Below are 26,512 nucleotides of genomic sequence, written 5' to 3'. Positions count from 1 at the left end.
TGAACACCCAAGCATGTGGAAATATGCCATATCACTCTCTTTTTTGAGAGTACTAAGAGTTTTGTTAGGATGGGAAGTGCAAACCCAGGCAAAGCAGCACCTGCAGGTACAGAAAGATCTGCTGCACATTCAGCCTCCTCAGCCCCAGCCCTACACATGTCCCATCCACACCTGGAACAGCAAATCAGCTGCACAGATCCTGCACTGGGGAAAAGTTTTGGTCTTGTCCTGACAGTAAAATGTTTTAAAAAATCAACCAAAGCAACAAAAAAACCAACCAAACCAAATGGTTTTGGCAAATGTCACAAGCTGCGTTCCTCCTCCTGGAAGCTGGGCTGTGGTGTAGATACAGACAGCCTGAGTGCACATCCTCTGCCTGTTAAAGGCAAACTGTTACAGATTTGAGCTCAGGCTGCAGCCCCAGGTACCCAACACCTGTTCAGCCCCCTCAGTCCAGAAGCCTTTCCATGGGGTTTGTGCAAAGAGAGGTGAATTTAACTTGGAAGATGCCGAGTGAGCCAGGATGAACACAGCCACTCTACAGCTCCCCTGATCACACAGAGAAGCAGTTCAGAACAACACATCTGGATAGTCAGCACTGTAATTTCCTACTCATCATTTTCTCCAACAGTCTAGTGTATTATTCTCTCACAAACTTGTCCCAGTTATGGTGAAAACTATTTTCTGTCTATGGACAGCTTGTGAACTGTCAGCAGACAAACACTTTTTGTATGTTTGATACTTAAATTGCATAATCAATCACGTCCTATAATTTGTTTCCTGGTTGGACTAACTGATAATATAAAGTGTTCTACTTCCTTGCTACAAAAATATTGTTTTATAGAGAAATAACTTAATTAGAAATCCCTATCTGCTAGAAGGAGGAAAGATGTACTTACAACTAACTCATAAGCAAAACTATATTAAATTTTTAAAATAAAAAACCTGATAAAATGGGTATTAACACAATAGTGGTTTAAATCATATTACAATGTATAAGTTTCCTGTCATTAGTCACCAGTTCTAAGCATCTCTTTGTATAGAAAATCACCTCTTTGATAAAGGTAAGGAAAGACTACCACACGTACTTATTTTAATCAAGCCAGCTGGTATTTAATTTTGTATACATTTCAGTTAAAAGAAATTTAATTTTCTCTCACAAAGATAATTTTAATAGTAGAATGCAACCATATGACCATTACATATGACATTCAATTTTGTGTTTAATAGAGTGTGTCAAATTGAAAATTGCAGTTTAAGACATAATCCTTCATCCAGCCTGTCACATACACAAATCTGCCATTTAATTTTTATTAAGTTATCCAATAATTTCTTAACAGACAGTTAAGCTCTAGAAGAGATCCCACAAAGTTACAGGAGAGAAACTGAGTCTGCTTTGGTTAGAGCCTACACTCAAAAGAGCTCACTTCAACAGGAAAAAAAGCCAAATCTACCAGAACAGGATTATTTTGTGCTCATGAATATTAAATTGATGCAATATTTACCCTCAAAAGTATAAAACCATTATTGCTCTTGAATCACATACAACCTAGAGACTTCAATAATTTAATTTTTTTTTCATTCACACAAACAGTTATTATGAACACTACAGTTTAAGAAAACATAGTTTGCAGATTTCAAAATTATCCACTGTGGAGATCTTAGCAACTGAAGGTAAGATGGAATAAAACAACCATAGAATATGTAAGAGACTTTCTAAAGAGCTGCCTAGGGGACCACTCTGTTAAAGCTGAGCAACTACCTTCTACCTATGATTTTCTGATTTTCCTAGAAAAGCATGCAGAAATTAGATAAGATTTCAGCTCCATTTCCCTGCAGTGCATAAGTGGATTTACTTGAGAGCAGGACTCTCCATTTAGATCTTGAGAGCAATAGATTTTGTCAAATATTTTCAGAAAATATTCGGCTAAATAGGGATGCGGTAGTGACAGGAGAATTTAGTATATTATCACCATGTGCTCTTTTACCAGGTTTTGGTGTTGCTTTTGTCTGCTTCCTTTCGTTTGTTTTTAGTCCTTTATGCTTTTTTCCATAAAATTCAGATTAGATGTTTACACACTGTCCCCAAAACTTCCAATTGCTTTCATTAATTTCTATCCCGGCCTTTTGGGTTGGCTGAAGGATCCGCAGCACCAGAGCAGAGGAGGCAGTGGTGCCTTTCCCCTGGTGATGAATGGAAGGCTGCCTGCAGCAGTGATGTACACTATCTCCCTTGCTGCAGGGGTTAGATCACATTAAAAGAGGAATGTGCAATTGAACTGACAGAAAGCGAATGATTAGCACTGGACATCAGTCATTTGTTTCAGGCTGAGCCGTGCTAAGAAACTCTTGGCACTGCTCCTCATCTGCAGGATTGGGGTCGATAGATCTGTTCCTAGATAACAGAACTGCTTGGCTGGATATAAAATCTTGTGATTTTCTTTTCACCAGCAAGAATTACTCTTAGAAACAAAGAGGCAGAGAATTTGAAAGTGTCAAAAAGCCTTTATCAGTTTTTGGCCCAGTGCCTGAGCACAAGTGCAGGATTATTCCTAAATCATCTTGTGGATTGTCCACTCTGGCTAACTGTATCCCAAGGGAGATCACTTCAACACTTTCCCACAACTGATGTATAACACTGTCAGAAGCTTCTTGCTGATAATCAAGCAAAACTTTACCTTTTCAAATATCTCCCTGTAACTTCTAGCTGCACCCTCACTTACCCAGCAATTGCTCTCCTGCCTTAGTGTTAACACTTCTCACACCCTGTAGATGGTTATCACACCCTCTCTATCACTGCTTAGGCAGGCTCCGCACTTCCAGCTTTTCCATCTTTTATCTTGAAGTCAATTCCCCCAGTCTTCAGATTTTATGCCACTACTTAGATTCTACAAGGAAAATCCAGTTTGTTAATTTGGGTGTACTTGAAGGAAAGAGTGGAAAGGGTATTTGTTTGCTTAATTCTCCACCTCATTTCATAGCATGCTCTTTGCCCTTTTTGAGTCTCAGTAAAATATACAAAATGTATTTTGAAGTGATATATTTTTTTCCGCTCTAAGTATTTTTCAACAGCATATATATATATTTCATTATATAGATGGGTTTAGATTTTTTTTTCAATTTACATTAAAACATGAAGTTTATGAGCAGGAGTTATGTTCAAGGGAAAGTACTAAATATTTAATGCTATATATGTTATCCACATACTTGGTTCCTTAGACCTAGAATAGAATACTACATAGACAATATACATCTTTACACAATATATAGATTCTATTATACATCCTTGTATCTCTTTAGAATATTGTATAGACATAAAATTATTCGGGCATCATTTTCAGAAGGATGGGGTGTACAAGACTTGAAAGAAGTTGCTAGACTAAAGATGCTTAAATGTCTTGATTTCTGTAAGAGGAGAATTTCAAAATTTCATGTTTCAGCAGACTGTTTTCTGCAAATCCTTGATTACATGTCATCCCTTTGGAAACTTGTAAAACTTTTCAAAAATAAAAGCAATAATAAAAAGGACTAGCTGGGATTAATTTTATTTCATGTTTACTATCATCTGGAAATGCAGGCAGGAAAGCAATGCAGATTATACAGCACAAAATAGATATGATTTGCTGTGGTTGTAGGTTAGCTTAGGTCTTGAATTCAGCTTGCATAAAATGTGTATTGCTTCCCAGTTGTGAGCAGGGTGTGGATGCACAGCCCAGGCTACAGCACACTGGGCATTGTTCTGCTCAGATGTTACACCATTAATATCACAGCGGCTGCCACAGAGAAAGATCCTGAACTGTGAACCCTCCACAGGGCTCCAGCCAGTCCTGGGGATGCACAGAGTGCCTGTCATGCTTCCAAGGTCTCCAAAGTCATTTTTCACCTGCCCACAGAGCACCATGCTGGAATGTATCAGTCAGGCCCTCTCAGGAACCTCTGTGGGTGAGGTCCATGCTTGGCCCTGGGGCTGGGGGAGGCTCCAGGCAGGACCCCAGAGCTCTCCAACAGTGCCTCCTGCTCCCAGAACAGAGGCTTTGGCTCCTGTCCAACGGGACTCCTCGCACAAAAAGCAGCAGAAGGGGCAGCAGAGCAGCACCTGGCAAGGCCAGACAATTACAGCAACCTTGGAAGCAGCTCCCTTATTTCAGTGAACTACACCAAAGAATGGGAAGACAACTTTTAGGTTTTCAACAAAGTTCAGATCTACCCCTAAATGTCTCATAAATGTCTCTGAAATAGCTTTGTGTGACTAAATGTTCATGGAAGACAAGAGCACACAAAAGCAAGCCTGAGAAATTCAGACTGAGATTTTATGATCTTCAGATTGAAAGAGTCATTAGAAAAATCTATTCCTGAACACACATGTTTTAAGCTGCCCTATTTAAGTATTTAATGGAAAGACATCTCGACAACATGAAGAAATTCTACTAAAATTACTTGCGTCAAGGTTATATTTGATATCTGAATATTGGGGTACTGCAAATTACTTCAGAATCTGCACAGACACTTGACTACAAGGAGGAGACATTCTAGTTATTTTTTAAACACATCTTATATAACAATACCCACTTTTCTTCACCATTTCTCCATTTGCAGTCATTCTTTTGAAGAAGATAAATACCAAGCTCAAGTACTACTCTGTCTGTTTGTCCCTTAAAAGTCAAGGCTGCTTTCAAACAATCAGATGGTTTGGACAGACACACCAAGGCAGCTGTATTACAGAAGTCAAGTTCATAAATGAAAATGGCTTATGGTTTAAGATAAAGACAGTACAACACAGTAAAAAAGATTTTCCTTTAAAGGCATTAAATTATATGAATAAATTGATAAAATTTCAATAGGTAGCTGGCCACTTTTTTATAGAATATCATTGAGCTGCTGTTTCTTCTCACACATTGGTATAAAGCAAGTTACTTTGGTATAAATGTCTGCTGCTGGACTATTACAAGTGAGTCTTGTTACAAATAAAACTGTGATAAATATACTGCTTAGTAAATCTGGAAAACTTTTACTATAAAAACAACCAAAATGCAATGGACCAAACTTTGAAATCAATGAGATAAATGGAACATTTGTAGCACAAGTAGATCTGAAGAACCTGACTACTGCAAGCTTTAAATAGGTATTTTGAGATTTAGAGCAAAATAGCTTGTGCCACAGCAGAGTCGGTTTGGAGAGATCATTATAAAATCCCATTATCACTGCTACAAGTTGGACTATTTGTCATCACAGAAGAGATGACAAGCTCAGAAATACTACATTTGTTATTATCAGATGATAAATGATATTCCATTAAAGCTGCAATACATCATCTGCAAAGCTGCAAAGAAGATATCAAACCTATCAGTACTTGACTTATAATTTAATTTTCAAAAGCTGTCAACTAAAATTCCAAAGGCTAAGCATTTTCATTTTTAAAGTTCATCTTATTTATTTTCCTCATCTGTTAGTCTAATTTTTTTGATATGGCAAAAATAACTGATTATGTGCAAGGTATAATTCTTTTTCTCTTGATTAAGTAATACATCAGATGTCACTTATGTATTAAAAATATATGACAAATAATGAAGTAAAAGAGTAGTGATGAACACACCTTATTTGGATTTCTTATTTTTTAATGCAACAGTAAAGGATGGGTCAGTCTAAAAATATTTTGATTATGCTGTATTCCCACTAACACGAAGCCTAGATTTTAAAATTTACTATTTGAGTTTTATTTTATAGGAATAGAAAATCAAATATAAATCTATTCAAACTGGTACTTGGAAAATATCTGTTTAGCATCAGAACAATTCTGACATTCTAAATTCCAGAAAAAAAGCAATTTGTGCTGGGTGCTGCCCAGCAGGGGAGCAGCTCTGCTGAAGAGGCCCTGGGCTCCCAGGACAGCAGGGTGGGCACAGGGTGGGCTGGGGCAGCACCCAGAGCCAGGCAGTGCCCACCCCTGGGGCTCACAAGCCCTGGGGAACAAACCCAGGGCCAATCCCACAGCTGACTGCTCTGAGCCACACCTGGACTCAAAACTTCCCCAGGGCCCTCCCAGCCTGAGCTGCCTCATGGCCCGACCCCACCATCACAGACACAAAGCAAGAATCAAGGCCTGGTGATCCTCATCACTGCCATTGCTGGTCACTGATCAACAATCCACAGCCATACTCTGTAACTTGATTATTCAAATTATTTTTATTTCAGTGTTATCAAATTCATATTTGCAATGCTAGCTCAGCACAGTGTATAGTAAAAACATTTAAGCTACTGCTATGCCAATTTTTGCAGTATGTTATTGCAAAGTGAGTGAAGGAGCTTCAGATGCTACTGTATCCTCCAATCTGTTTTTAAATTAATTGACTAAAACCACTTCCTGAATTCACAGAACCACAGAATATGCTGAGCTGGACCCAGAAGGATCATTGAATCCAGCAACAGGACAATCCCGAAGAGCCACATCCTGTACCAGAGAGCATTGTCCAAACACTTCCTGAGCTCCTGCTGTGCCCACTGCCCTGGGAGCTTCTTCCACTCTCTGGGTGAAAAACCTTCTGATATCCTGGTAACCTAAACCTCCCCTGACACAGCTTCAGGCCATTTACTTGAGTCCTGTCACTGGCCACCAGAGAGAAGAGACCAATGTCTGACCTTCCTTTTCCCCCCATTAGGAGGTTGGAGACCAAGGAGGTTTTCCCTCAGTCTTCTTCCTCTAGGCTGAGTTGATATATTGTCTAAAAGTTTGAGCTTTTTCATTTATTAATTTAACATCAACTAATAATAGCATCAAAGACCTTCAGGTATGGCATTTCCTGGCAATAAATGAAGGGGCACCAGCTGAATGCTGGGAAGCAATTCAAAGTAACTTGGGAGCTAAAGACATAAATTTGCTATTTACTCTTTGATGTTGGTGCTCAGCACCCGAGACTGCCATGCCCAGAGAAAACAAATCCAAAGCCCTGTCAGCAATTGTTGGTCTTAAAAAGTACTGAGTTCCTCAGAGCCTTTCCCAGAGCTCAACGATGGGCAGTGTAACAGCCCTGGATGGACACAGGGCAGATTCTTTACTAAGAGAGCAGGGCAAAGAATAAAACTAAAAAGTTAATTGTAAATGAGGCCCTCTGTTCTATGTGTCATAAAAATATGTAGTCAAGGATACTACATAGCCAATAGCAGAAATTGTAGGGGGTTTTAAAAATACTCATTCAGGTTCACAATTCTCAGGTAAAAATTACATTAATAAATCTTACCCACTGTAAAGCAGCCAGTTCCTGCAATGTGACTGTGAGCACAGGGCCACATTTCAGGTCACGTATTAAATTTTTACAGCAATTTTTTACATTAAGGAAATCCACCTCTGGCTAAAATTAACAAGTGTTAATCTCTACCCCAGTTGAATTCACCCTCCCTGGATCTGGTAGTTGTTATCTTGTTCTTCAACTTTGTGTGAGTTTCAGGCAGGGTGTTTTGGTTCCCAGCTCTAGCCCCAGTTTAACTTCCTTTTCAATACTGCCACCTATAAGGGAAAACAATACCTACCAAGCTGCTTTGAAAATGTTGCCTTCAGCATTGTGTTACTCTGATCACATTCATCTCTGTCCTTTTTTTCAAATTTGATTTTAAATATTTACAACATCATACATCTTCCCCTCCTGAAATTACTAACGAACTGTTACTGTCTGCAAAACCTGCTGGATGAGTGATGGACAACTTAAAAGGGAGCATCAATGTTTTATTTGTGAAATATAAGCTTAAAATAGTCTGCAGATTCTTTTTTTATTGATCTACTTTATGCAAAGCCTTTTTTAACAAAAAAAAAAAAGCTTCATTGTGTGCTATCAATAATTAAAACATTGAAGTAGATTAACATGTAATAGTCACCAAGTTGAGGTAAACTACAGAGAAACAAAAAATTCAACAGACAAGAATAAAGCAATTGCAGCTGGAAATAATTTACATACTGGGGAAAAGAATTTAGCACTTCTACATTAAAAATGTAGAACAATGGGGAACACAGACTAATGAAGAAACAAGTTGCAGGATAGTTTACTATTATAAATGCAGAAAACCAGTTGTGCTTCTGCAGTTGTATATGAATTCTGAAAAAATACTTATAAAAAATAAAATAGTTTTCCATTTCATCACAGAAAAAGATGACTGATTCAAATTTGACACCACCTAATTTTTACACTCTTGATACTCTCATTTCTCATGGTTTCTCATTTTTTTTGCTGTGGGCGCCAGCAAAAATCCTACAATGGCTGCTGCCTGCCAGAGGTTTTCAGAGTGTTGGTACCAATGGTAGCTGGAAGAGCCATGGAATTATTTAAACCAGGGTGTAGGGCTGTAGAGTGAGCCATGCACCAGCTCCATCTCTGCAGGATGACTGTAATAGTTGCCAGAGCACAAGCAGCACAAAATATTGCTTGAATAAGTGACAAACAGAGAGATACCAGGAACAGAACAGGATGAAATTAAAATGAATGAACTACTGCTCAGAGTACTGCTAGGGTGAAAAATAAGAGAAAGGCATATAAATAGTAAGCTGAGAAGTGTTTGAATGTGAAATAGGCCTTCCACCTAGAGAGAGGAGCAGGGCTGGTATCAAGGGAGATCACTCACCACACTCTGTCTACAGCAGAGGAACCAACTCAGCTGCTTCATTAGCTCTTTGCAATCCCCAGGCTCATATATATATTTATGTATATATGTCTATCTCCATTAAATATAGTTCTACAATATTAGCATAAGTCTTCCAGTTATTACCAATATTATGAAATATTACAGGTCTTTTTATTTTACTGTTGAATATAACCATATGCAATGTAAATGCATTGCAATATGGATGCATTTCTGGGTTTCTGCATCTAAAGTATAAAATACACATATATATATATACAAAGTGTGTGATGCGCATCTTAGTGTCCCATGATCCCTCTGCTCCCCTGCCATATTGCAGGATGCAATGGATCTTGTGAACAACATTTGTGAAAGAAGCACTTTTTATTTTATTTTGGCCTGTGAATTATATATGCTCAATATTTGAGCTGTTTAGATTAAGCATACTGTTTTCCTAGCTGAATGAACATAAATCCTAGAGTTATATCTCCAGCATAAATAATATTGTAAATTTGAATTTTACCTTTCCATACACGTTTTAGTAGTTGCTTAAGGCTCACTATCTAGCTAAGTTTCTGATAAAAAAATAATTTTCTAGAATATTTACAAGAAGCGCATGCTGAGAAAATGGATTCATATAAAATATTGAGCAAATATTCATTTCCCCTAAGCTCAAAATTCTTCCATGTGCCCCTCTTGAGTTGATATGTTTTTACATTTCTTCTTCAATTTTACCCTAGAAGTGGAAGAGAAAAATTAAATCTGCTCTGTCATCTATCCTAGACAAAAGAACCTGGAGAACTTGAGACTTCACTTGAGTGCATTGGAAAAAATACCTTTTTTCAGACTTTGAAAGTAGTCTGGAAGCTGCTTTTCAAAAAGGAGTAGTCGGTGTCTCAGCTCCCTCCTTCTGCCATTCCTATGCAGATTAGTGACTCATCCCTTAACACAAACCCCGTGCTTGCCTGCAGAGCTCTCATTACCTTTGACAACATTTTCGGTCCCTGAACATCTAATTTTCGACTCCAGAGTACACAGATGGGAAAAGAGAGACAGTACTTGTTGCCTTTGAATTATACAGAAACCAAATCCTATTGTTATTACCTTTCCTTGTCACATTGATGAGAGAGTGATGCTTTCTGTAATGCATCTGTATAACACTGAGATTGTGATCCATTACTTCAAATGGCACTTTATGTTCCTACTGTAAAAATTGATGAAAAATATTTTTCTTGAGGGTTTAAAATTATGTATCACAATGTTTTCCACTCACTTCTTAGAACATTTTATTGCAATCAAAGGAGAAGATGCTGGGAGATAAAAACCAAAAGCAAATAAACAATGATCCCCTTCCTTTCCTCTGAATCATTTGCATATGAAGTGACAAAAGTTTCCTGCTGCACCAGGAGAATTCAGATGCTTAAATATAATGACACCTCAGTGGAATCTTGGGAGTTGGAAGGGAGGATCTCCTGACAGTGGCTCTGCTGCAGGAGCCTCCCTGCTGACCTGGAGATTAACCTGCAGCTTTGGACATGGCTGGAATTACTCCAGGGGATCTTGGCACCCACGTGGAATCAGTAGATGGAGTCAGATTATGCCAACAGGGCATGTGGAAAGCAATGCAGAGAAATAATCCCCTTGAGGACTCTTTGTAGTAGTACTTTAACTTCTATTGAAGTAATAGGGTGAGATATTAAAAAATATATATATTTCTAGTCTGGCTACAGATATAGAGTAGCTGACACAATCTAAGGAGGAATTTCTACACTTATAAAGAGGAGATACACACTGGTACTTACACGAACATCCTTTCTTAGATGATTTCACTTTCTTTTCTTTCTTTATGCCCTGCACAGACACTCAGAAATACCAATACACCAAAGCAGTAGCTACATCTTGAATCATTTTGAGAATTTTTTAGCCAAGACTTCAGCTCCTTTGTATCAAAACATAGAGAAGAAAGTGATAATGCATTTCCACCCACAGCACTGTGCTGCAAAGAGTCCTTTGCTGTGAATATATGCTTCTGTAATTCTTGTAATCCATATTTGATATTTTGGTGCTAGTGTATGAATTCTTTTGAAGCTGTTGCTCATTTTTGTAAAACATTAAAAATGTTTTACAAAAAGCATTTGGTTTGGTTTAAGATATGGAGTCTCAAAATTTTGTTCAGTCTCATTTCATGGATTCTAGCCTCTCCACTGGCCTGCATCAAGAGGTAAAATTTGAATTTTAATCAAATTAAAGATGACAAATTAGTGAGGTTTACTGTGTGTCTTCTGCAAAGATATAGTCTTTTTTTGTCCTTTACAACATGTCTAGGATCTATATTAGTAGAAGAAACCTATGGGAACTCTACCTTCCCTCAACCTCTTCCTCCTACAGTGCCTGCAAGATCAGAAACTGGGAATTTTTTTCACACCAATGTGCACCAAGGAACTTAGAAAGGCTTTTTTTGAAAGGGTTGGGATTACTATGGAACACATTGAGTGTGAACTCTTGTTTCAGACAGGAGTAAAATGATACTCTCTATTCTCCATGTAAAAACCACCAGTCCCACCTGGGTTTGCTCTCAAAGATGCATTTTGAAATCAGTAACATCATTTGTTTCTGGGTGAGCTTCCAGTGCAAAAGTGAAAACCAGCAAAACCCAAAGCAAATGCTCAGAGAAAACAATGAAATCAGCTGTTTCAACAGCAGCTAAGCTAAAACCTTATTATCCTTAGTGGCTATTTTAAATGTAAGAGAACAAACATTTTTGACTCAACACCAAATGAATGAAGATTCAGCAAAATAGGCTGGGCTATATGAGCCAGCTGCCTCATCAGTCCCTTCAGAGGAATGTAAGGTTTCCTTTTTTCTGCCAGATTTTTATATTCATTAGTAATTTTCAAAAATATAGCAACAGTTATTCATTCCGAGCTTCCAAGGTGTATCATGAAGACTTTCAAATGTTTTATCATGGAAGTTTTCTTTAATGTTATTACTTCTCCTGTTTTCTAGATTTTTTTATATAGAGTGCAAAAAATGCCCATGCAGTGAAAGGAGATGGTGGGCCCATAAGGGCTTTGGAATTAGAAAAAAGCTTGTAGCTGGAGAGACAGTAAGACTGAAGTTTCAAATTAAAATCTCGGTTTTCAAAGGCTTGGGGTAGGCTAATGACTCCTAGGTTTTCTCAGTCACATGAGCTGAATGATTCTGTCTCACTTTGGACATTTCTCTGCATGGGCCACTTTGCAGATCAAAACAATAACTACACAAGGACCCTTGTAAAAGGTGTGCTGCTCGTCAGTGCATGCCTCCAGCACCTCTTCCATTCACTCACTGGCAGATGTTTAATGCTGTTACTCAGCTCAGACACACAGGAGCCTCTCTTGTGTAGAGATTTGTTTTATAATTCAATGCCAAGTGCAGAAAGGTTTGCCCTCCACAGGGCAGGGAGAGTGAGAGTGGCTTTTGAATTCCTTTTAGTGGGGTGAGCCTGAATCATAGGATACAGTTTTGGATGAAGCAACAAATGAACAGGACTTTTCCAGGTATTTGCACATTTGATGTCACAGAGCAAAGAGATCCCCACTGAACCTCAGTCTAGACTGAGCAGCACCCCTTTTCAAAAACAGCCTGGTACCTTTTCCTGAGCCACACCAGCCCTGGAAGTCAAGGCACAGCGAAATGGCATCTGCTCCTTCTCCTGGGACATTTTAAATGACAGAGCTAAGGATGAATAATTCATCTGTACCCAAAAACTAATTGCAATTTAAAATATAGAGCCGACTCTACTTTCCAAAGCTGAGCAAGTCTGTACCTACTGTATTTTCCACTCAGTTTCACTTTCTCTTTCAGGGGTTGAAAGAAAAAATTAAAAATCAGCCAAGAATCAGACATAGTTGCAAAAAAGAGAAGAGGATTTTGTTTCCCTAAAATGAATGTAAACACTGCATGGCACACAAAGCATATACTGATCATGCCCACCTGTCAGTTTCCAAATATACAGCAAATACATGGCAGATATTATCTGAGGTGCAAGGGTCAGACAGGAGCTGTCACTGCACGTGTCAGTCTGTCACTTTAATAAAGAAGGTATTTTAAATTCTTAAATAAAAATTACTGCAAAAATAATAAATTGGCATATAGAAAAGCTGCTCAGCTGTATCTTTCAATGAAAAAATATCTTTAAGTAGATTTTAAACAATATTGGGTATTTAATTACTTGGTTGATAACCTTGCTTTTGGAAATAACTCTCCCTCTCTTCATTACCCCAAATATCCATAAGAATCAGTCTGAGCACCTCCAGATCTCACCACAAGCTTTTCATTCCCTGTATTAGGAAGAACAGCTTTTGCAGGCCAAATTTTCCAAACGCCAGGAGCGCTTCCTAGCAATTAAGGTGCAGGCCCTTGAGGACACCAGGCTACAGCAGCCCACCTGGGCATTAATCTGCCACTGTAGGTACCTCTGTGTCCCAGCCCCTGTGGAAACACCTGCCAGCCCTAAGGAGCATTTGTTAACTTCACCTTGTCCAGGATTAAATCCAATTTAAACACCAGATGTCAGTGTTGTGCTTATGTTACACTTGCTTTAGGAGATGTCTTGTTCTCTCCCCGATGAAAATTGTACGACTAAAGCAAAAGATTTTTCAATCTTTTAATTGCACTGTAAGACATAATGTATTACTAATTCTATTTTTAAAAGCAAACTGCCCCCTCTGGATCCACTGACACATCAATTACAACAGAGGCATTAGGGCTCTGGCATGATATGAATCAATCATATTTCACTTCCTTTACAGCAGTGGAAAAAGTAAGATTTTTCAACTACGTTATGATTATTTCCCTCTATTTTCTTGAGGGGAAGAGTAAGCAGTGGCTTTACTCCGATATCCACTGGACCTGTGTGTGCTATCACTGACAGCTGGGCTCTCAGAGGGCTTTGCTCCACAGCTCTGCTCCAGCCCTGCAGAGCTGCTCTCCTGCTTTCAGCAGAGGTCTCTGTTGGGAAAAAAATTTCTCACTGGAACTGCAGAAAGGTAAATGAAACAAAACCATATCTGCCCATTGAACAGATCATATCTCTGACCATGCCTATTGAAAATCCCCAACAGAAAGAAAATGGAAATAGTATGCTACCAGACATATAACATGTTTTAATTTCAGACCTTCAGAGCAATACTTAATGGCTTTTCTTTTACACAAGAGCCCAAACATCAGTGATCTGAACTTTCACAATATTTTCCCAAATGAGCAGGAGGAAAATCCCACATGTCCCTGTTAGTTTCTACTAAAAAGTCAATTCAGTATGAACTTAAATACAGACAGATATCATTGTTAATGTTACACAAATGTAGAAATACTTTTAATTCAGTTTTCAGAACTAAAATAGACATTAACCAACTTTGTCTACAAAAAGTCTATGAAGTCTTTGTATTTTGGTTATTAGGTAACTGTACACAGGATGGCAAATTTTGGAATAACATCATTTGTGTTGTTTTCAGCTTGTTCCACAAGATGGTGTCATAAGATCTCAGCTGCCAGAAACAGTTGTTGATTTAGCAATTAAATTTATTTCTGTAGTCATTAGATCAGATTCAAAACCATAAACCTATATATCAGAACTGTCTTTGAATGTCCTCCCATAAGCATCACCCCCAAAGTTACAAACAGTGAGGAGGTGCTGACCACAGACTGTAATTTCATTGATGCATTATGCAGTTCAGTCAAGAGCAATAGCCAGTTTTAATATCTGCAAAGGATGGTATGGTAACATATTTAAATCATTCTAGCCCAAGGGTGACTAAATAGTGACTCAACAAGAGAAAAGAACTAAGACCTTTGCTGCCCAATATTTGGTAAACCAAGGAAAAGAAATGGAGGAACAGCAGACCTCATTATATAACATGTAATTATTCAGGGGCGTGTGGATGAGTACTGTGTGAGCTGTGCATGAAACAAGAATCTGATAAACATGTCTAGGAGTCACCATGTCACTCGGGAAGGAAAATGAGCTGTCTTTAATGTTTGGGTTTTTTTCTCCTACCCTTCAATGCTTTTTCACTGAAACAGGAAGGGGCAAGTGAAGTCTTCAAACCAACAGAAATATAACAGCTCCTTCAGGGAGAGGCAGCATGGAGAATAAGGCTGTTAATATCCCATGTGATGCCAGCAGTTTGCTAAATCACATCCAATTAAAGCTCAGATCAAAAGCAGGTATTGCAGCAAGTGGAATTTACCCCTTCACTCCTCTTCCCAACCCTTCCATTGCCTTTGCTGTGATGCACAAGTGTCTCTAGCTCAGAGCAAACACAGCCAGATTGCATCAGCTGCAGAAAGAATCTTTTCAACCTCTTTTTTTTCAAAACAAACAAAAACAGCCTCCTCCCAGGCAATTTCTGCTGCCTTTCATGTCATTCATACTTGCCACGGATTATGTTGTACAGAACTCAAAGCCTAATTATGTTTCTCTGCCGTACACACAAACATCATCCTGGGAGCAAGCAAGCAGACCTATCTTGAGAATTTTTAGTAGAAATAAAAGTAACTATTTATTAACCTTACCCCTCCAAATGCAGAATAAAGACAGAAAATATTTCCATTTCATCTTATTTTTGATGAAACCAAGCTGTGGAGACAGCTAAGGTATTTAGGACTTGTCCTCTATATTTTCTATCTACTTTAAGCTATAATGGCTTCTACTTAATGATGAATAATATTTTTGGAGGTGAACAGTTTGCCTCCTCAGGCATGTCATCTGTGTTGTGAGTTGATACCTAAAGAAAACTCGTATCCCTCTTTTACAGTAGTCTGCCTGTCAAAAAAGTGAATTGTATAATCACTTGTTATCCATTGGCCATATTTTGGTTGTCATAGTTTGGACACAAAGCAAGACCCTTACATACTAAGTTACAAAAAGCACCATCAAACACAAATAGAAATGACCTCAATAGAAACCCAGTGGCTATTTTTGTAATGTTGCATGAGAACAGTCTTATGAAAGGGCTTTGAAGAGTTATCAAATCAGTAGCTTTAACAGAGAAAAGGTAATTTCAGAGTGCTACAGATATTTCTCAAGCATAATACAATGATAATCTTTATCTTATCATTAGAAGAAGCCATTGATTTCATGAATGAGACACAGAAACGGTGTCAATTATTCTATGGAAAATAATTAAAGATGTACATAAGGACTTTTTAAAGGAAGAGCATTTCAGGTGGAGCTTGGAAAGCTGCTAGAAGTCTAAGTGCCCAAATCTCTATAATTGGCCTCTGGAGAGTTTTAAATTCCTGGGTTATGTCACAAATTACACATTATTCCTTCCCTTTAGAAGCATCTGTGAAATCCTAACAGGTGAACAGGTTGGCAAATTTAGGCTGCATCTTGTCCCTGTCTCATGGACTATTTTTATGCTGCTGTGAATTTTCCACATACTTTGTGAATAAAAGGAATTGTAATTAAGATGGATTAGCCACTTCCTTGGCAGCAGGTAGTCTAAGAAGCAAACACAACAGCTTCTCACCCTAAACTTCATTCAGCTCTTGCTCCTCAGAGAATGCCTAAGGCTTGGAGTGTGCAACTGGAGGCCAGGGATGGGCTAGTGCCAAGGCTGGATGGCACTAGCCTAGGGGGTTTTATGCTGATGATTCACAATCCTGCCATGCCTCAGTATTACCCTCAGCTTCAATTAGTAAATAAAAACACCACAAATATTACTGCAAAGCCACAAAAAAATTATCTTCTGCAAACATGTCCTATACTTGCAGATAATAATTGTGTCTAACAATTTAACAAAAATCTGTTGCTCTGACATGACAGACTTGTTTGGGGACACGTTGGGATGCCCCTGTTTTCCTGTGATAAGGGTGGAGTAGGGAAGGGGAGGGGAATGGAGGGATCTGCATCTCAGCTCAGTGCCTGCTGACCACCAGGCCTGTGCTCTGCAGGGACACCTGCACTCACTGCACCCCTCAAGACAGGTCCTGGAGCTTCACAACAGCACAGTGGGGTGCATGGGGGTGAAAGGCTCCAAGAAACAACAGCCCAGATCATCTGAGGATAGAGTTGGTGAGGAGGTGGTGATAGCAATGCCCTGTAGGATTTAGTGGTGTCCAGGCACAGGTCATGGGAGAAGGGGCTGTAACCCCTTGCCAGCTGTCAGCACTCCTTCATTGCACTGTTCTGAGCTCTGCCAGGGATCTTGGGCTAAGTGAAGTCATCATCTGCCAAGAACCTCCTTCCCAACATTAGAAAGCCTTTCAGTGGAAAATCAACTCCAAGTTTTCCTTTCAGAGGCAGGCTGAGTGAGAAATTGTTACATAAACTCTGAAGACACTTCCAAACTTCAGTTACCACATATCATCCAGACTTTGGCTCAGCTCTATTTGCACTCAGGAAAAAACCACACACACCCTCAACCAAGAAAGTCCCGCAGTCTTTTGGAGGTAGACTCCACTAGCTCTTCCCTCCTCTCTTCCAGGCAAACCCCAGACAAGATGCTGTCTTTATTTCTTCTGGAACTTCCCTCAAGTTCAGAGCACCAGGCAATGTGGAGTGCAGGCTCCCACACAGCAACTTCTGCCAAGCCTTTGCTGTGTTTGTGGGCATGGTGTGGGTTGGGCTGAGCAGCTCTGCAGCCTCAGGTCCAGCTTGTGCTGCAGCCAGCCCATCCCCATGAGCACTACCACAGCCACTGAGAGCACCAGAACACCACCTATGGCTGAGCTAAATAATCACCTGATGGGCTTCAGTTCTGAGACTGACACAGACAGAGAATTTTTAACTCTGGAAAATGCTCCCTGGTGATCTGATAGACTCCCCAGCTGACTGGCTTTCAGGGCAATGTCCAAGGCTTATATGTTTATTGATGCTTTTGCTTGGAGATGTTGGGGATGATTTATATACCTTTATTGAGGACATGTTAAAGGAGTTTGCCCAGTTGAAACTAGTCAATATGTTCTTATTTTGTTGTTATCTTTTTATACATGCCAAGAACCCTAGTGATGAGTGCACTTTATAAATTGTAAAATAAATAAATTTATGCTAAACCATGGAGTTATTTATGGCTCCAAGTGCTAACTTAGCTGAGACAGCAAACTGATGTTATTGGAACCTAATTCATTCTCAGACTTCCAGGAGCGAGTAATGAGTCAATTATTCCAGTGTGACATGAAAACCTTATTTATGGGCTCATTGATTAAGCATATGTATGTGTTATTTACTTACAATATTGACTCATTTAAAAAAAAAAATTCTTTGTAATCCATTAAACCTTGTTTTCTCTTTGGAATAACATTTCCCAGGCCTAGCATTAAAAACAAATCAGGAACTGAAAAGAATCAGACTTGGAAGAATCTCTAGCTCACTCAAGTAGAGTGAAAGGTATTTATTCCTAATCCTAGCAGCAGCTCTGCTTATGCACTTGTACCAGGATTCTGGAATCTTCCTGTTCCCTGGGTTGTGCCACATGCTTGCTTCTCCCAGTGCACTAGGGTTTCATGTAGAGAAGCAATCACTACTAAAACTTATTACTCAGAATTTGCTCACCCACTGCTAAAATCCTGAATAATATACAGAGCAAGAAACAAGAATGAAGAAAATTCTCGTGACTTTTAGGGAAAGACACCATTCCAATTCCTGCAAAAGTGCTCCAAATGCTAGATAGTTAACAGTTCAAAACCATGGCTGCAGTACAGAGCAGGCTCCTTGTCCCTTTTTCAGGAACACCTCTTTCACCTAAGCCTAAGGCAGGATGCTCTGAGCAGACTGCTCTAAAATCTCTGGTGCAGCAGCCCTGAAACCACACCAAATGATGGGCATTACTTCCTACACCCTGGGAGCTCCACATGAGGAGCCATTCAGAGAGGAATTCTTTCCCTACAACCAGGCTGGGATTAAAGTGAACCTTGACTGTTTAAGGAAGTTCCCCCTCTGTCTCATAATTCTATGTACCTTTCCAAATATGGTTTAAAACAAACAAAGGGGATTTTCCCCAATAATTGAATAGCATTTGCACGTTATGTACATCTCAATCAGGCCTCAGTGCACCAATCACTGTTACTCACCAGTGACTTCAAATGTTCTCCTAATGATTTAACGTGTTCCTCTCCTTCAGTTGTACAACTGGGAACTGGGAACCACAAGGTACTCATGATACAAGTTTCAATTTCAATGAGCCTCTTGCCAGAGGGTATTTTAGGTGTTAGCAATTTAACCCAGTGCACCAATATGAAACTGCAACCCAGATGGAGGTGTTAAGAGTAAAAAGATGCACCCATAGGTTACTCTGATATATTAGACACCATAAAACCATTTTTGCTGTCATGGGTTCCAGTTCTTACTGGCAGTTTTCTTAGGGTTGTAGCTTTCCCCACTCTTTTCTACTATTTCAATAATTCCTCAGAGGTGGCAGTAAAGGACTTTTGTATAAAATAAGTTTGAATGCCAACTGGCGCATGGTGACAATGACAGACCTCTTTCAGTTCTCATGATTCAGGCACAGTACAAGAAGGTAAATAGTCTCAAGGCTATTAACTGTGACTAAAAATGTGCATGTCTCATTTGTCATCAGTCAAGACTAGAGCCATGGTTTTTTCAGGCTGTTTTTCCAAACCTTACATATTCTCTACAATTAGGTGTTAAATCTAATGAAGCTTAACATATAAGACCAGGAAAACTTAAAGCAGTACATTTGGATGTTTCTATATTCCAGTGAAAGGTGCTTATTTAAATGAGATGCAAAACAGCAAGAGAAGACAGTTTAGATGAAAGACTATTTTTAGAGGCATTTTGCATAATCTATGAATAAATCTATTCACTTTTCACCACTTAAAACAAAAGAATCACAGTTTCTTATATCCCAGTCCTAGTTACCCTTTAACAATAATAAAAGTAGATAGTCTAAAATAATAGAACTACTTTACTGGTACCCTTCATAAAGCTGATTCCTTTCTAGCTTTCCAGATTTGCTGTTAAATGAGCCAGATCTTGAAAACCTGACCTTCCCAGCAACAATGTGATCAAAAAAAATCCTCAAATCAGCTGTATTCTGAACTCAGAGCTCAGAGTGCTCCATCCCAACATCAACATCCTCCTATCAGTTCCAAGTTTAAGCTGAAGTACCCCAATAGCACCTGCAGAACTGCACAAAGAGAGAAATGCTGTTAACAAGCAGGCAGGTGCAGACATTTAGGTCTTCAGAAAGAAAAGTTAAATAATTCTAGTCATTAAAATCCAGTATATATCCCAGAACATCTGTAGCTCTGCTCACAGAGACTCCTTCCCAAATGTATTCACTGCAGAGCATCTTATCACCTCTTGCACAGGGTGCAAAAGCAAATATCAGCTCTCCAGGCAGATCAAGCACCAGAGCTTGATCCTGTTACAGTAACTCTACACACAAGAGCAGATTTCAGCCATAACATCAGTTGCAAGTTCTGATGGGAAAGGACAGACAAGGACATAACAGGTAAATATTATACTTTATCTTCAGTTGATTCCCATCACTTGACATCATCTTTAAGAATACCTGGGCTTAGACTTTCACATCTGCCAAGCACAAAGTAATGCATTCAAAACCACTTCCCAATAGCATTGACATCCACACAATACTGCTGCCATCTTACTCATATTGACATCCCCACACACTACTGATGAAAGGAAAGCTTTCCAATCACAGGAGTTCTTCTTCATGTCACAGGAACACCTCCAAAGCCCCAGCAAGGGTGAAGAAGACAGCAGTGAAGAAGAAGAGGAGTGCTCAGTCAGCTCTGCTGCCCTCCATTGTGTCCTGCACATCCAGCAGGAACATGTCAGAAACTGCCTGCCTGGAACACCACGCCTGGTTATCTGTCAGCCCCCTGATCCTCATAAAATGGTTTTGAGCTTTACTAGACTCACTTCTTCCCTCAATATGCCGCTATAACAGTGAGCAGAAAGAATCCTGCTCATGTCTTCTTGCAATTTGCAGTTGCTAACACTCTTCCAGAGAAATGCCCACAGTGTATTAAAGCTAGAGGGAATTCTACATCTTGATAAGAAAGATCTATTTTATTAACAAGCACCCATGATTGGACTAAAATACCTTCATAAACATTTACTTATTTGTGATCTATTTTAAGTCAAACTTAATTCTTAATCTCCATATGGGTCGCTCACTTAAGAGGTGGGACTAGATGATCCTTGTGGGTTCCTTTTAACTAAGAACATTCTGAGAACATTCTGTGATTCATGTTCAGTCATTTCAACAGAAAGGCAGCTGCATGGAAAGATAAAAAAGATCTTTATGACTTTCCCTTTTGTACTAAAAATATTTTTTGAGAAAAATATTAAACATTTTGGTCCCTTTTGGGATAGGTTTAATGCATAAACAACTCTTTGGGTGCAACAATTTCCAAACTACTATTTTAGTATTCATTCATGCACAGCTCTCTGGTATGCAAATGAAGAAATTTTCTCATGTGATCTTTCTGCTCCCATTTTCTACATCTCACTTGTACAGTGACTAAGCTCCAGTCTCTAATGTGTCCTTGTCACTATCTGAGATGTAACTCCATCTCCATTCTCCAACTCAAAGGGGACAGGCGCATTGCACTCAAACTAAGTCAACAATTTTTTTCCAATCTCCTCCTGAACACTATTCTTTCCTTCCTTCCAGACTCTTCCTGACCTGCAGCTCTCACATCTAACTTGCTTTTTACATTTCCTAACATATTGCCATTTTATTATTTTTCTCTCTTTTCAAAGATTTATGCGCTCAAATCTTTAAAATATCATTAATCATGCCCAGTAGAGATTTTCTTGTAATACTGCTAAAAGTCAAATATTATGCTCATTATATAAAAAAATAAATTAAGAAAGTTAATGAAAAATGGGGTTGAGTACCAAGTCTAGAACTTTACCAAAAGGAGAATTTTGTGTAGGTTTGGATCTTCTGCAAAGCATTTTTCGTTGCCTTAGCTGGCAACACAACCACTTCTCTCTGAATAATGGATTGCAGCAAGCATACTTGAAAACCCATTATAGGAGTTACTTAAATATTGTATTCTAAATATAGAAATCAAGTGGAATCATTTGAAAGAGAAACATATTTTTGACAAGAAAATAAGTATATTGAGGTTGACAGAGTAAAGCAGGTCTGCTTTTTGTCATCTAATATTCCCATGAGTGCTGAGGTACCTGCAGCACAGCAGAATTTGATGACTAATGGAGCAGTGGGTGTTTTTCAGCTTTCTGCAGCTTGTGCTGATGTAGTTATGGTTGTCATTGGAAGTATCCTTCCTGAGCTTATGATTGTGGTCAGACTGTAACTGTTAAGGGATATGAGACACTTATGTGGTCTCTATTTTGGTGCAAATCAGTTTAACAAAAGCTTCATTCACAGGTCTATCTTTGTTCTATCCTTTCTTTCTGTTTTCTTTTCTGGTGTTACAGTGAGATAGTGTGATGGTAAATCTGGCCCTGAATATTTAACCAGCAAAAACTGTTGAGCAGTTAGTAAAAAGCATTGTTGGAGAGAGGCATATCTGGAAATGGAAAGCGCTTCATCCCCAATGCACTTTGAGAAGATCACACATTTAATCAGCATTGCCTTGGAAATTGTGTTACTTTTAATCACCATCACTCTGTTTCATTTGTATGACAGATGCATGGTCAAATGTTACAAATTTAGAAAAAAAAATTAATTAATTAAAAACCCTAATACACTTCTAAAATCTAAAGACCCACTGAATACCTTAATATATTAAAGCAGACAAATCTCCTAGGAGTGCCTCAGTAGACCTGGGGTTATGTATAAAGAGGAAATAGATTGCATCTCTCTTATCAGTTCTTATGTTTGCTGCTGGTTTGTTGCAGCTGTAGTAATGCAGCAAATATGGCCACTGCTACTCTGTTGAAAGAGGATCTTTATAAATTCCAGTTGTCAACATGAAATCAATTCTGCTATGGGCAAAAGAGTGCTTCATCATTCCAATATTTGCACTCAGCTAAACCATATCCACAGGCTGTATGTGTCTTCATTTATTTATTTATTTGGAACTGGGACTACAACACATTTTCAGCCCAACACTACGGATCTGTGCCAAAATTGCATAAAGGTTGTGCAGTGAATTTTTCTAAGTAAATGAGTCCTTCAATTTCAATGAGAGAACAAAGCCTCTAACTGGTGCACTGTGGATTCAATCTGAGCCATGCTTTCCAGTCAAAGAACAAATGATATATCATTAATTAAAGACAAAAAATGGGAAGAGAAATGATGATTACATATCTTGACATTCCATAATGATTTTTTCTGTGTCTTACACCTATGGTAAATAAGCCAAGCACTCAGTAGCAATAGAGGGAAAAAAAGCCTTCAGTTTGCAATTTCTTTTTCTATAGTCTTTCTTCTTCTAGTGAAAGTGTCTATAAAATTTTTAAAGGAAAGTAGGTTGCTAAAATGTACTTAATTTGCCATGATAGATTGAGTCCATGCTTCAGTGACTGTAATTGAATCTGTGACCTATTTCTTTAGTAAAGTAGAAATAGTCTCTTGGGTTTTTGTCACTACCATCTTTTAATGAAATTCAAAAAGACTGTCAAAACGTCTACACTTTTTCCAGTAGTTGTTAATGTTATTACTTTACAATTTGTTACTTTTTAATTAATCTTAATAAACGTGTACACAGTCTACCTGGCAGTTGGAAATGGTAGACATCAATTCATCACTGTCACAGTGTAAAGCAAAATTAACAGGACAGAAAGGGCTTTAAAAGCAATAGAATATCTAGACACATATTGGTTCTACTTACACATACTTTATATCCCTAATTTACAGGGTCTGTGCATTACAGCAGTCCCAGAGCTGAAGTTAAAGGATCTGTCAGCATTTTAATCATAAACCCAGACTATTTCCAAGACATTGCAACTCAGAACTAAATTCGGTAGGGGGATTCCCAGGCCAGGAACACTCCACTCTGCCACCTATTTCCTTCACCACAAGGAGATACCCTCAGTAAATTTCAGACATTTAGAACATCACACCACAGGAGCCTGGGATGTCACTCAGGGCTGGGTGATGTCCTGACTCCACACACAGATGAGATAAACTCTACTTTTCCCACTCAGTGTTTCCAATGGGATTGCAACAGGCAAGTGGGGCAGAAAGGGGGAGCTTTTCTCTTGTCTTCCAGTCCAGACAGATGGGGAAGCAGAGCAAAACCTTCCTGCCCTACAGTCCAGACATGGCCTTACTATCTCAATATGAGCTCTTTAGCTCCATTTTTTCTGATACATCAGTGTCTAGGAAAAGTCACTCTGTCAGTTCTTCCTTCATCAAGGGTTGTGGCATCACTAGCTTGTGTTGATGTGGAGCTGGGAACAATCTTAAAGAAATCAGGTGCAATGTTTTTCTTGTATTATGTTTAAGCCTGTAACAGCTGATTTATGCTCAATGTTGCAGCTGCCCATGGGCAGCCTAGGGCTGGCATTCACATCAAAAAGGGTCTTCAATAGAACAGCAAAAAGCAGCTCCCGGGGCTCAGGGCAGCTTCCTTATTGTGTGGTCATAAAAAGATGTTATTCATATAAGTCTGAGACCTATGAGAGGCTTATACCCCACCTTTACATATGCTCTAGCTGACTTTCAGTTATTTCTCAAATAATTGAAAAGATTTGTTTCCACAAAGCTGCACTTTTTAGTCAAAATTAAACCAACAGTCAAACCAAATTCAAAGTTCCATAAAAGAGATTACCTCTATCTAAAAAGTGAGGCGACTTTTCATTTTACAAGTAAAATATATATATATATATATATACATACACAGTAGCACATCACGAGGGTACATTTTCTCAGAGGAGGTATCATTCACAAGGATATCCAGCATATGGAGTCACTAACATGATGAACTATAATGGCTTGAAAGCAGTCATTATGTTCTATTAGGATACACAAACAAAACAGATTCCCTCAGCAGACCTTAGTATGCTTCAAAGCTATTACACTCCAGAAGAACTAAATCTGCATTTTAATTACTGTCAAGTTGCTTGAGTTTTACCCAAAATATTGGATATTATCCTCCTAAACATAATAAGGATTTAAACAAAGAAAAGTAATAAAAAATTAAATAACAAAAAGGGTAGTTGCCAATTTGATGTTAAAGATATCAGCTAAAGATATCAGAGAAAAATTTTCAAAAGGTTACAACCTAACCTCTCTTTTTATGAACAGTTTTCTATCCACAGATAACAACAGGCAAAAAGGCAGGTTATGGTGCCACATTAATTGGTAGTGAGGTGCACACAAAGATTTAGAAATTTTCCTTCTTATTTGCACTTACCATCAGGCTTGCTGCTTTATAAGTCCACCAAACTTCCTTCTTCTTTAGAAAATAAAGTTGGATGGGGAAACAGTGACTGAGGTCTTGATACCAAGTACTGCTACAGTGACTGACCCAGACAAAACCCTACATTCATTCACCTGATGTTTCACTCCAACAAGACCCATCTTCTTCCTGCTGACCTAAATCAGGCTCATAACTTCCACCTGATCTTCAGCAGGTCTTCCATAAACACATCAAGCAACCTCTAATCCAAGCTCCAATGAAGCACAGGTGAGTGTGTTCATAGGAAAATTTTCTATTAAGTCCAGGAATGGCTAAAAGAAGGTATAATTTGGGGGATGAATAGACAGAGTCCCATGGAGTCCACAGGATATTTCCAGTACCTCAGAAAAGCCTATCCCAGACTTGCTGTCTCTTCCTGACATGTTCAGTTCTGTAAGATCACAGATGCCCTGACTCAGAAAAGCAGTTAAGGTAGAGTAAGTACCTCTTGGATGATGGAAAAACCCTAGATGCATTTCATATATTTTCACTTGGAGAAACAGTGCACAAATGTCTAGTTAAAAAAAAAAATCCTTTTAGTGGCTCCTGAGGGTTTAAACACTTCAGGATAGATTTGCATACAATTTTTTAAAAGACTAATGGCTCATTATATGATGAAAAGATTCTATTAAGATGCAGAATGGAGATGAAAGTTATTAATTTCAAAGAAACAAGACTATATTTGTTAGGAAACTTTAGGAAATTTTTTTTAGCTACTATTGGAGGAATAATTATCTTACTAATGTCCTTTTACAAAAATTAAATTGGTACATTAACTTCCAAAGTCATATTCAAAAAGCTGGGCTGGGCATTTTGGAACTCAAAGATTCCACCCTACAGAACACAAAGAGGCTGAGCTTCCCTGCCTCGATTCTGCATGGAAAGATGGATCACATGGCTGGCTTCTGTCCAAAAAAGAAAGAAATGCTTCTTTACATCAGATTTTAGTATGAAAAACATTTTTCAAAGTAAATAAACACAAGAAACTTAGGATAAAAATGAGAAACTCAAAAGAATGTAAAACTGTCAATGCAGTTTGTGTATATTCCCCATAGAATAGAAGAACATTAGAAGGACAGTATATTAGCTATCAATCAATACATTAAACCGATGAAGACAGATTTTTACCATGTTCACATTTTTGAAGGAATATTTAAGTCACAATCTTCCTGGCATACTGTCGGTAATCTAACAGAAATGTATCAACTGTATCAAAAAATAAACCTAGAAGAGAAGAATGAAATCAGACTAAAAATGCTGTCAGTAGAAGACCTGAACTTACAAGGAAGATTGACAATATTATTAAATTTCAGCTTTATCTCAGTAATTTTATCTAGATTCCAGACTCACAAGGCTTTGAACATATGTAAATTAAATCTCTTGAAGGGAAACTGATACATACACATAAATGTGAATGATTTAAAAAACAAATAGAATAGTAGCAAGAATCAAAACTGCCAAATTCTCCATCACACCTGGAATCATTCTATAATGGTCTAGAAGAAATGCAAAGGGAGAAGTTCAAAACAGCCCCTACCATAAAGGGTGGGGGATT

The 26,512-nt window shown here is 38.5% G+C and overlaps 1 long non-coding RNA gene across 3 annotated transcripts in view; it reads right to left on the bottom strand.

The window, feature by feature from the left end:
• LOC135279567 (uncharacterized) overlaps positions 1–25,083 on the bottom strand; it is a 102,681-nt gene extending 77,598 nt beyond the window's left edge. For all 3 annotated transcript variants that reach the window (XR_010346780.1, XR_010346781.1, XR_010346782.1), the window contains exon 1: positions 24,913–25,083. This is a non-coding gene — a long non-coding RNA (uncharacterized LOC135279567). The remainder of the gene's footprint in view (positions 1–24,912) is intronic.
• Between the last annotated feature and the right edge of the window lie 1,429 nt (positions 25,084–26,512).

The sequence above is a fragment of the Passer domesticus genome, chromosome 12 (genome assembly GCF_036417665.1).
Source record: "Passer domesticus isolate bPasDom1 chromosome 12, bPasDom1.hap1, whole genome shotgun sequence".
Lineage (NCBI taxonomy): Eukaryota > Metazoa > Chordata > Aves > Passeriformes > Passeridae > Passer > Passer domesticus.
Note: the sequence above shows the minus strand (reverse complement) of the source record. Positions and strands in the feature narration are given on the sequence as shown.